Consider the following 12,134-nt stretch of genomic DNA (forward strand, 5'->3'; position numbering starts at 1 on the left):
ACAATAAGGCAACATAAACAAAGGTGTCAACACTACCTAAATTGCTGCTTTGAACTAATGATGAATGTGAATCATTCACGAATTCACGCCATTTACATGGGTCATCCAGTTTATTGGCAAACTGCTTAATGGCATTTTCTCTCAAAGTTGGTAATCCACAGTATCTGATGTATGCTTGAAGCCATAAATCCTGAACCCGAACTAACAGCAAAATCACAACTTCCATTCATATAGTGCCTTTAATGTATAAAACCGTCCCTAGATGCTTCTCAGAAATATAATGGATGCTGAGTCAAAGAAGGAGCTATTAGAAGGGGCAATTAAACACTTGGTCAAAGAGGTGGTTTAAGGAGGGCCTTAAAAGAGGAGGGTGATAGAGAGGTTCAGGGAGGGAATTCCGGTGTAGGGCCTAGATAGCTGAAGGCATGGCTGCCAATAGTGGGACGAAGCGAGTGGGGGCATGCACGAGGCCAGAGTCAGAGGAACACAGAGTTCTCGGAGGGTTGTAGAGCTGAAGAAGGTTACAAAGATAGGGAGGAGGTTGAAGGAATTTAAACACAAGGAGGAGAATTTTAAATTGGAGGCAATGTAGGTCTGTGAAATCAGAGGAAAGAGGGCAAGATGAGTTGACATGGAAATTGAAATCACCAAAGATGAGGCATCGCTCAGTGTGGGGTGGGGTTTGAAAGGGCAGTACCGAAAGAGGGATTTCAAGGAGAGACGACAGGGGTGGAACAAAGTGAAATCCTTAAAGGAGGAGAAGGTACCAGAGACAGGGACACAGACCAAGGTGTGATTTGGTGATTAGGGCCCTATCACCACTACAATGGATTGGATGGGGCAGATGGTGGAAATAATAGGCAGGCCAGGAAGCTTCAGTAAGGGACAAGATGTCACCATCCATGAGCCAAGTTTCAGTCAAGGCCACGGGCCAAGAAATTGGGCACAAACCCAGTGGTGGTAATGATGCGCAAAATTGTGCCTCTTGCGCAATCAGGGCGTGACCAGCATGCTGGGGGCACTAGTCACACCCCAAGTGACAGTGTGGCTCTACATTCAGGTAGTAACTTTTTTTTTTTACATTTTTAGTGGCAGCTTCAGCAGTGGTTGCTTTAGGCTCGAGGAAACTGACCGCAGCGTCCGTGGTGCATGCTGCGGTCAGTCGTGATCCAAATTTCCAAAGTGGCCTGAAACAGGCATCCTGACAAACTGTATCACGGTATGGTACGGCAGCTGTAGCTCCCATGACCGGAAAGCCCTGCAGCGGGTAGTCAAAACTGCCCAACGCATCACCGGCACCCGGCTACCGACCATAGAACATATATATCAGAAACGCTGCCTACGGAGGGCACGGTCCATCATCAAAGACCCTACCCACCCCAGCCACAGTCTGTTCACCCTCCTACCATCTGGAAGACGCTACAGATGCATTCGCACCCATACGACCAGATTTAGGAACAGCTTCTTTCCCAGGGCTGTCATCCTACTGAACTCCACAAATAAACACTAAAGCCTGCACATCTGCCGATGCACTTTATTATGGTCATATTTATGCTAATATATATGTACAAATGTATGTTGAAATGTTTAAGTGTCCTAATCCAAATTGTACACTCTCGGGAGCCGCAAGCCTACATTTCGTTGTACTGCACTTGTGCACTAACAATGACAATAAAAGTTGATTTGATTTGATTTACAATATGCCTAACACTAGTTCCAGGAGGGCACCCTGGATGACTCCAGCACACCCTAACCAATTTGGCATGCTGTCCTCTCCTGGCACGAACTGAGTGCGCACACGCCGCATGCCATATTGCACCCTTCAGCGCCCACTTTTCACCCAAAAAATGGGCAATGCGTGATACAATTTCTATGCTACGATGTCAATGCAGTCATCTGCAATAAGGTCATGGATGGCAAGTGCCTTGTTCTCAAGTGAACAGGCATTCTGTAGAGAAATGCTGAGAGTGGCGGTGATTGTTGATCTGCAGGCAGAGTCTAAGGGGGCAGTGGTGGGTAGGCAGAATTGGACGGAAAGTAGGTTAGCGAGGTTAGTCCCCAGTGGGAATACTGGGCAGGAAAGTTGGTGAGAGAGATGGGTGGGGCATTTGAGGTTGCCACTTGATGGGCTCTGCGGAGAATGCCAAGCGAGGCACAGATTATAGCTGTGGACTTAGCCAAGAGGGTTATTAAGCTTGGGATCAGGGCAGGAGAGTAGGAAGGCAGAGGAGTAGTGATGGATTAGCGTAGGGAATGGGGAGCAAAGTACCCCAGAGGGGAGAAATGAAAGCTTGCATGACTGTACCTTATTAAACTTCAAACTAGGTGACAATCAGGCTGTAACTTGTGTAATGTTATCAGATGGTTCTTATGTACCACATACCTAAAGCCTGATGAAGAATAGATTCATTATCCATGGGATGCTCTTGACAGGCATAAAGAATCGTGGCACATAACAAAGCACTATTGTCTTAAGTTGATTGCATGTCTACCAATCATACATTCTGCGCTCAATCACCATTGGGGACTCTACGTGTGCAGGAATATCTATTGCATTGTGACAAATCTGCTCTATTTTGGTGCTTTGTTTTTGCTTAATGTGATGTAACAAGTTTTGACACTTCTGAGCCCAGCCACTAAGTAGTGCTAATAATAAGAAAATACAAACGCAAACCGTTGTTGCCTGAATTTTTATTAGCACCTGTAAAAATAGAACTTACCCGGTTCAAACACTTGCCTTAACAATAAGCAGTCAGCAAGCTATTTCTACAACCATACCATTGTGCAGCTAACTGGGTGTAACTGAACAGCTTTTCCGCTCACTCTTTGAAAAGGAATATTTTTATTGAATTTATCAGCTTCAAAACTGATAATAGGCCATTTTAGGGAGAAGGGCTGTGGTTACATTGTGTTGAATATGTTCACAGGTGGAGGAATATCCTGCTGTATTTTCAATATAACTAATAGAATGCACCACAGGAAAGGAAAGGCAGTGTGCTATCTCAGAACCCAGTGTGATTATAAAAATAGACTTTGCACAGACCATACTTTTCTCAAACAGGTCACTTCCATTAAATGTTTTATTCACATCAGTTGTCAGGGGGATTTTAGCGCCACTTTGTGGATGCACTTCTAGTTGTAAAGAATTGCAAACCGGGATGCGTGCCTTCAGTCTTGGTGGCTACAGTTAATCCTAATTAGCATAACGTTGAGTCAATGAATAACTTAATGCTAAATGTGGATTCAGTTTCCGATAGGATCATAAATCAAAATGGGGTTAGGATGAGACATGACCCCAAAAACATAGAAGATAGAATATGTTCCTCACAGCCATGCCAGAAGCAAATTAAAATGGTGTAATTAACAGGATGGCTTGCTGGAGCAGAGCACCTGCTGGGCTGTGCCACACAATGTCCCTTCGTTTCCCACATGGTAAGTTTCCAGTCACTGCTGAACCATCACTGTGAAATGTCAAATTGAGGACAGGAGTTTCCAACAGGGTAGAATGGAAAAGAAATCAAAGAAGACCCACCGTAGAATGATGACCCTTGTATAGCTCCAACAGAGGTCTGGGATCAGGCTAGCATTGCCAACTCTGGTCAAATATTTATCCCATTTCCTTTGAAATGAAGTATTAGTCTCTACTTCAATTGCCACAAGTGGTGAAGGATCCCACGGTCTAATAGCCTGCTGTTTAAGAACCCTCCTCCTACCTTTCCCCTTGTTTCTTCCAGTAAGAATCCTTGGTTTCCATTTCCTAGCTCCCCACTCGCCTACCAGTGGAAATAATCTATCACTGTTTATTCCTGGAACCATTCTAGTAAATCTCTTCTGTACCCTCTCCAAAGCCTTCACGTCCTTCCTAACGTGTGGTGCCCAGAATTGGGCACAATACTCCAACTGGGGCAAACTAGCGTTTTATATTTAATGAAAGGACCAACAATATTTTCTCAGCAAATGATAGTTACAACTACATATAAATATCTCCATGCAAGGGATAGACTCCATACAATGACACTGTCAGAAATCCAGAGGCATTAGAAATAGCTTGTAAAACCTTTGCTAATAAGTATCTATGGGGGGGGAAATTCGATTGCTTTGCGCCTCCCGCTAATGGGGCGCAAAGCAGCTAGCGTCTGGGAGAGGCACGGCCAGCGCCTCCCGCGAAATTCAGCGGGAGGTTAGCGGCGGTGGTAACTGTTAGTGCCCCGTGGCGCTGCTCTGCCGGCGATGCTGTCATTGCTGTGCGCAGTGCCCCGCTCGTGTCCCGACCGCGATCTTCAGTAGCGCCCCCTGACTTACCGCAGGAAGCTATTCCAACGGGGTCAGGGGGGCCTACCTGTGGACGGGGCAGCGCTAATTAAAGGCAACGTGCTGGGCAGCCGTTTTTATTGCTGGCTGCCTGCCAGCACCTGCCCCAGTTGCCATCTCCGGCTTTCTGAGAAGCCCCCCCGCGGAGTGCCGGCTGCGCTCCGTGAGCCCGGCACTTCTCTTGAGTGCCAGGCTCTTTTGCTGGCACTCTGATCCCTGGTGGCCCAGCTGGGCCATGGGACATGCTGCGCAAGGCCCCTCCCCTTTAAGAAGGGGAGGAAGGCCTGTAGTACCGCGACGTGCTGCAACGCATGGCGCTGCGGCACGTAACGCCGCAATATTCCCTCACAGCGCCCCAAAAGGGAGGCAGAGCGCTTCCAGTAACACCCCGTTTCCGTCTTGTGGCACTACCGATGAATTTTGGCCACGGGGTAGCGCCCCGGTGAAGTTAGCGCCCCCAAAGTGGGCGCGACTCAATTTTTCCTCCTATATGTATCTTTTTAAATGTTGGTATAATATCCAATGTTAATCTAGAGCTACAGAAGTATTTGCATTTCTGCAAATAGTGGAGATCTAGCTTGAGCACCAGCAACTCTTGTGGCACTTCTCTGGTCATGATCTTATTGTCAGACTATCACTATAACTCGATATGCCAGTGAAACGGAGTAGGGACTTCTAATCCAATTCCCTAGTCTGAATGCTTTTGGATTGCTTCCAGGATCAAAAGATGCTTAGAGTAATATAAAAGCCAAAAACCAAATAACTCCTCCTTCCCTTTGTAATTCAATTTCTGATTACCCATTACTTTATACAATGTAAAAATTCAATTTCCTTTCTTGCCACCTATCATGGAAATTGCCATGCATTGGGTCAGAAAAAATTGATTCAACTGTGAAGAATGGAGAATAATGGATCTGTATTATCAGAGGTAAAACATTGCCTAAGAACACTGTTTTGATTCCACTCCAGACTTACGGTTGCCTCTCCGTGCTATCTGTAAGAACTTAATGTGAAATGGATTGGATAGTCTCATCACATTTCCCAATGAACTTAAATGTAAAACAGAAAGCTGCCCATATAATTCAGCATAAAATAGTGCTAAATTGGTAATCTCACTCAAGCCATAAAGATAGCTCATGTGGATAATGGAAAAATTCATTTTGATGTAGCAGTGGTACTTTTCTGAAGGATGGATTAGGGCACATTGTTGAGACAGATTAGGGAGCTTTACTCTGATCTGCATTGTACTTGATCTAGAAGTGCTTGAAGTTGACACCAAGGGGGGAATTTTCCCAGCCCTGGGGAGGCAGGTATGGAGGCGGGACTGCCGGGAAAATGGCAGAAACTGGGAGCGGGTACCGACCCTGCTCCCAACCCACCTCCGTGCCATCTTCCCGGGAGGCGGGTCCCCGACTCGCACAGGGACCCGTCTCCTCGAGTCAGGAAGGGGATTAGAGCCAATTAATTGCCTGTTAACAGGTAGTTAACAGGCAGTTTTGAATCTTTTCCCCATTTTGCACCTGCAATTGCAGGCTTCCCGACAGCTGCGAACCTCGCCAGGGTCAGCGAGGTGAGCAGTGGGTCTGCGGGGGTGAGAGGGGTCGAAATGTCAGCTGCAGAGGTGAGTGATGGGTGCAAGTGTGGACAGGTAAGTATGAGAGGTGAGTGTAAAGTGTTGGAAAAAGTTTCCTTACCTTTGTTTCTTCCTGCAGGCTTCAACCTTTGAGGATCCGAAGGTGTCTCATCTCAACGGCAGACATGACAGAATAGAAACACAGAAGATAGGAGCAGGAGTAGGCCATTCGGCCCTTCGAGCCTGCTCCGCCATTCAATGAGATCATAGCTGATCATCCAAGTTCAGTACCCTGTCCCTGCCTTCTCCCCATATCCCTTGATCCCTTTAGCCTTAAGAAATATATCCAACTCTTTCTTGAATATATTTAATGAACTGGCCTCCACCGCCCTCTGTGGCAGAGAATTCCACAGGTTCACCACTCTCTGGGTGAAGAAATTCCTCCTCATTTCAGTCCTAAATGGCTTGCCCCTTATCCTTAGACTATGACCCCTGGTTCTGGACTCCCCGGCCATCAGAAACATCCTTCCTGCATCTAGTCTGTCCAGGCCTGACAGAATTTTATAGGTTTCGATGAGATCCCCTCTCAATCTTCTAAACTCCAGTGAGTATAAGCCCAATCGACACAATCTCTCCTCATACGTCATTCCTGCCATCCCAGGTATCAGCCTGGTGAATCTTCGCTGCACTCCTTCCATGGCAAGAACGTCCTTCCTCAGGTAAGGCGACCAAAACTTCACACAATACTCAAGGTGCGGTCTCACCTGTAAAGTCTGTAGGTTGTGCAGTAAATAACTTCAGAGACTTTAGAAGTACAAACAAAACAGGTCTTTACTATTCAGAGGTCTGGGCGATTTCTGCCCTAGTTAACGTATTCCAACCCTTATATACTGGTGTGGTCACTATCGGTATTACAGTATACATGAGCCAATAAATAGTGCCACCCTAAAGTAGTGCTCTTAAAGGCGAACGGTTACATTCTATAGTTCCCTTAAAGGTAAACGGTTACATACACAACACTCCTCCCTTTCTAGCTTATTACTTACAGAATCCCGTTAAACATACAATCTTCAACTTATATAGACAGTTTGCAGATATACTCTCGATGGAGTCAACGTCATATAACAATTTACAGATATACTCTCGATGGAGTCAACGTCATATAACTTCATGTTTAACATAACATAATAACATATATAACTTCATGTCAAAACAGATCACAGATTCAGTCTCCGTAGGAACAGTTGCAACATACTCTTAGTGGAAACAGTTTACAGGTTCAGTCTCTGTGGAGGTTTCCGGATTCTGTCCGGATAACGCCGCAGTGGTGTCGTCATTCCCAGCGGTCCAGTAGGTGTCTCTGGTAAAGTCGATTCAGCTGGAACAACAGTGTCAGGTTTATCTGATTCTAGTATTACTAGATCAGAAGTAGGTGTTCTGGGTACTTCAGTTTCAACATTACTCGGGTAAGGTGGTGAAGTCGGCTGCTCATTTGTGGCGGACCCTATGATCTGGTCAACATGGCGCCTTATTACCTTGTCCCCAATGTCCACCGTGTACATCAACGGTCCTAGCCTTTTTTTAATAGTTCCAGGCTGCCATTTCTCCGTACGGTAGTCCCGGGCCAAAACTTGTTGCCCCATCTGGAAAGATCTGGTGGCCCTTTCATTCATGCCCTGGAATTGCCGGTTCTCTACGTCCCTTCTTACGTTTGGTTTGAGCAAATCCAGCCGGCATCTTAGGCGTCTATTGCAAAACATCATTGCGGGAGTTTGATTCGTGACCGCATGTGTTGCATTTCGATAGGCCAACAAAAAGCTATCCACCTTATGCTGTAAACTTATGTCTTCATTACTCATGGCCTTTATGGCCTTCTTGAAGGTCTGGACAAATCTTTCAGCCAGTCCATTGGAGGCGGGATGGTATGGGGCTGATGTGTAATGTTTAACCCCATTGCTTTTTAGAAATTTCTTAAATTCCTCAGACACAAATTGCGGCCCATTATCGGAACAGACCTGTTCTGGCAGACCATTCCGCGCAAACATTGCCCTTAGCACCGTAATGGTTTTTTCCGTCGTGGTGGTGGTCATCTTAATTACTTCCGGCCACTTGGAGTGGGCATCTACCGCTATTAAGAACATCGAGTCCATGAAAGGCCCCGCAAAGTCGATGTGTACTCTTTGCCAGGGAGATGAGGGCCACTCCCATGGGTGCAGAGGAGCCTGTGGTGGCGCGTTCTGAACCCTCTGACATCCTAGGCAATTCTTCGTTATCTTCTCTATGTCCCCATCGATGCCTGGCCACCACACAAACGCCCTAGCTAGGTTCTTCATCTTTACGCCCCCCAGGTGTCCTTCGTGCAGCTCCTTGAGTATTTTCTTTTGGAGTTTGGGTGGAATCACCACTCTAGACCCACACATCAGGGTTCCTCAACACACAGACAGTTGTTCTTTCCTCTGTGCGAATGCTTGCAGTGTTGGTTCGCACTGCGCTGGCCATCCCTCCACCGTTAAGTCATAGACTCGTGAAAGAGTCGGGTCATTCCTTGTCTCATTTTCGATCATTGAGTTCGTGATCGGCAAACACTCCACTATTGATGAGTGGAACAATTCTACTGGGTCTACTGTCCTCGCTTCTTCTACCATTGGCAATGGCAAGCGTGATAGCCCATCAGCGTTTCCATGTTGCTTGGACCGTTTGTATTCAATATCATACTGGTGTGCCCCAAGTAAGACTGACCATCTTTGTAGCCTTTGTGCTGTCATGTTGGACACGGCCTTGTTCGGGTTAAATATGGACACCAACGGCTGGTGGTCTGTCAGCAATGTGAACCTCTTACATTGCAAGTAATGGTTGAATTTCTTCACGCCCCACACAAGACTGAGGGCCTCCCTGTCTATCTGGGCGTAATTTCGCTCCGCGGGTGTCAAAGATCGGGACGCAAAAGCCACTGGCCTTTCCGAGCCATTTGGTAGCCTGTGCGAAAGTACTGCTCCAATTCCGTACGGTGAAGCATCACACGCCAGCCGAAGGGGTAATGCTGGGTTGAAATGAGCCAACACTTCTTCAGAGGTAATCAACTCCTTGCTTCTGCGAAAAGCCTTTTTGCACTCCTCACTCCACTTCCATGGTGTCTCCTTTCGCAACAGCTCATTCAGTGGATGCAGCACCGTGGACAAATTTGGTAGGAACTTGTGGTAGTAATTGATTAACCCCAAGAATGATCGTAACTGTGACACGTTCCCTGGAGCGGGAGCCTTCACGACTGCTTCTATCTTCTCCGGTGATTTATGTAGTCCCTCGCGGTCAATGATATGACCGCAGTATGAGATTCGTTTTTGGAAAAACTCACACTTATTGCGGTTAACCCTAAGGCCATACTCCTTTAACCTGGTGAGTACCAGTTTCAAATTCGTGAGGTGTTCCTCTTCATCCATTCCCGTGATTAGGATATCATCCAAATAGCACTGCGTGCTTGGAATTCCTTGTAACACCTGTTCCATGGCCCTCTGCCAAATTGCTGGTGCCGAAGCCACTCCAAAGACCAGTCTGTTATAACGGTACAACCCTCTGTGGGTATTGATAGTTAGGTATTGGCGTGACTCTTCCTCAACCTCCATCTGTAAATATGCCTGAGCTAGGTCTATCTTCGTGAAGTGTTTTCCTCCAGCCAACGAAGCGAAAATATCTTCAATCCTTGGCAGCGGGTATTGTACCGACTGAAGCACCGGGTTCACTGTGATCTTGAAATCCCCGCAGATACGGACCTTCCCCGGTCCCCCTGGCTTACTACTTGGTGAGGATTTCATGACGGGTACAATGGCCGTGGCCCACTCACTGTGGTCTACTTTTGACAGAACCCCTGATCGTTCCAAGTTCTTCTAGTTCTGCCTCCACTGCTGGTCATATTGCATACGGTACCGACCTGGCCTTACAAAACTTTGGGCTTGCATGTTCTGCAATCTTGACCTTTGCTTTAATACCTCGTAGCTTTCCCAGTCCTTGCTGGAATACCTCTTTAGCTTCGTCTAATATTCTGGCCAACCGTTCAGGTTTGACGTCCTCTTTTTCGGGCTCCACCGTCATGGTGTTTAGTGCATGCCAATCCATCTTTATTTTCCGGATCCACTCCCGTCCCAGAAGTGGTGGGCCTCCCTCAGACAACACATACAGCTCCAACCGGTGGTGAACTTTATCTTTGTATTTCACCTTGACCTCTATCTTCCCGATGGGGAATACTTTTTGCCCCGTGTATGTCTTCAGTATCAGATCCGCATCCCGTAGTGGAATATGCTTGAAAAACTTTTGATAGTCATGCTTATTCATGACCGTCAACGCCGATCCGGTGTCCACTTCCATTTTTACTGGGACCTTTTCAATCGGTAGCGTTATCCAAATAGTTTGACGGTCGGCTTCATTGCTCACGTTGTGAATTCTTAGACCGTCCAGTCCTCTGCCTTTGGCGTGTGTGTCCGACTTCTGTTCCTTCAGACTCTTCCTATTTGCGTCATGTACCTTTCTGTCCCATTTTTGTGAGGACTCATTATTGTTGCACGTCGTTCCTGACCGGCACACTTTAGCTATGTGCCCGATCTTGCCACATTTCCAGCATTCCTGGTTTTTACCCCAGCATTGCTTTTGGTCGTGTGTTGACTTCCCACAACGATAGCATTTGGTGATATTACCTCGTTTAGGCATCTTCTCTTCTCGAGAACAACACAAGTATTTCTTTACTTATTATTAATTTTTTTTTCTCTTCTTGAGAACACACCAGCCTTTCTGAAAAATCTTATTACTTTTCTGAAATTCTTAATAATTTCCAAGATGGCGGTTTCCCGCTTCTTCCTTCTTCTTCAGCGGTTTTCCCCGAAAAATGGCGGCTTTCCCGCGCTTCTCGCTCTCCCCGCCCACTTCAATGGCGGTTTTCCCGCACTTGGCGGTCTTCACCCGGTCCCCCGGCGCCGTCTGTCAGCCCGAGTGCGGCCCTTATCTATAATGCGATCGCTGGATCGCGAAGCGGCTGCCGGCCCTTATCTGTAGATCCGATCGCTCTCGCGGCTCTCGGCCCTTATCTGGAGATGCGATCGCTGGCTTGCAACGCCTCCCGCTCGGCTCTGGCTGCCCCGCTCGCGCGGCTCTCGGCTCTGACACTCCCGCGCCTACTCGCAGGCTCAGCGCTTCGTGGCAGCGGTTGCTGCACGGCTTCTCACATTGCCCGCGGTCCGGCTGTCACCCGACGCCGTTGGACCCGAATGCTTTGCCCTTCTCCTCCAAATACTTCTACCCCGTTTTTTTTTGTTTAATTTATTTGTTTTAACTACTCACAGTCTCTTCGGCCGCCTTGTTTTAGGCTGATTGGCTCGCTCAAGATGTGGTAGCAGGGTAATCTGTGCCTGTTGCTGCCGCAGCTTTGCTGTTAATCTTCCAGCTTCCAGTAAGTACTATACTTTTAGTAGACGGAGCCTCGTGTTTTCTTTTTGAAGCTCTCTGCTACTGGTTAGTCTTGCCGCAGGGTACGATCGGACTCGTCGCCACTGTAAAGTCTGTAGGTTGTGCAGTAAATAACTTCAGAGACTTTAGAAGTACAAACAAAACAGGTCTTTACTATTCAGAGGTCTGGGCGATTTCTGCCCTAGTTAACGTATTCCAACCCTTATATACTGGTGTGGTCACTATCGGTATTACAGTATACATGAGCCAATAAATAGTGCCACCCTAAAGTAGTGCTCTTAAAGGCGAACGGTTACATTCTATAGTTCCCTTAAAGGTAAACGGTTACATACACAACATCACCAAGGCCCCAGAGCGGGGCTACAAAGGCTCCCGAGACCCAGGTAAGGCCTCAGAGCGTCGGCGGGTGTTCCAGCGGCAGAGCGGGGCTACAAAAGGCTCCCGAGACCCAGGTAAGGCCTCAGAGCGTCGGCGGGTGTTTCAGCGGCAGAGCGGGGCTAGAAAAGGCTCCCGAGACCCAGGTAAGGCCTCAGAGCGTCAGCGGGTGTTCCAGCGGCAGAGCAGGGCTACAAAAGGCTCCCGAGACCCAGGTAAGGCCTCAGAGTGTCGGCGGGTGTTTCAGCGGCAGAGCGGGGCTACAAAAGGCTCCCGAGACCCAGGTAAGGCCTCAGAGCGTCGGCGGGTGTTCCAGCGGCAGAGCGGGGCTACAAAAGGCTCCCGAGACCAGTCACCGAACTCGGAACACAGAGGGAAGGAGAGAGGTAAAAAGGAATTGAAGTGTGACGTCACCAGAAAGCAG

Source organism: Somniosus microcephalus, chromosome 18 (assembly GCF_052327205.1).
Source record: "Somniosus microcephalus isolate GS21.2 chromosome 18, FLI_Smic_1.0, whole genome shotgun sequence".
NCBI classification, from domain to species: Eukaryota; Metazoa; Chordata; class Chondrichthyes; order Squaliformes; family Somniosidae; genus Somniosus; species Somniosus microcephalus.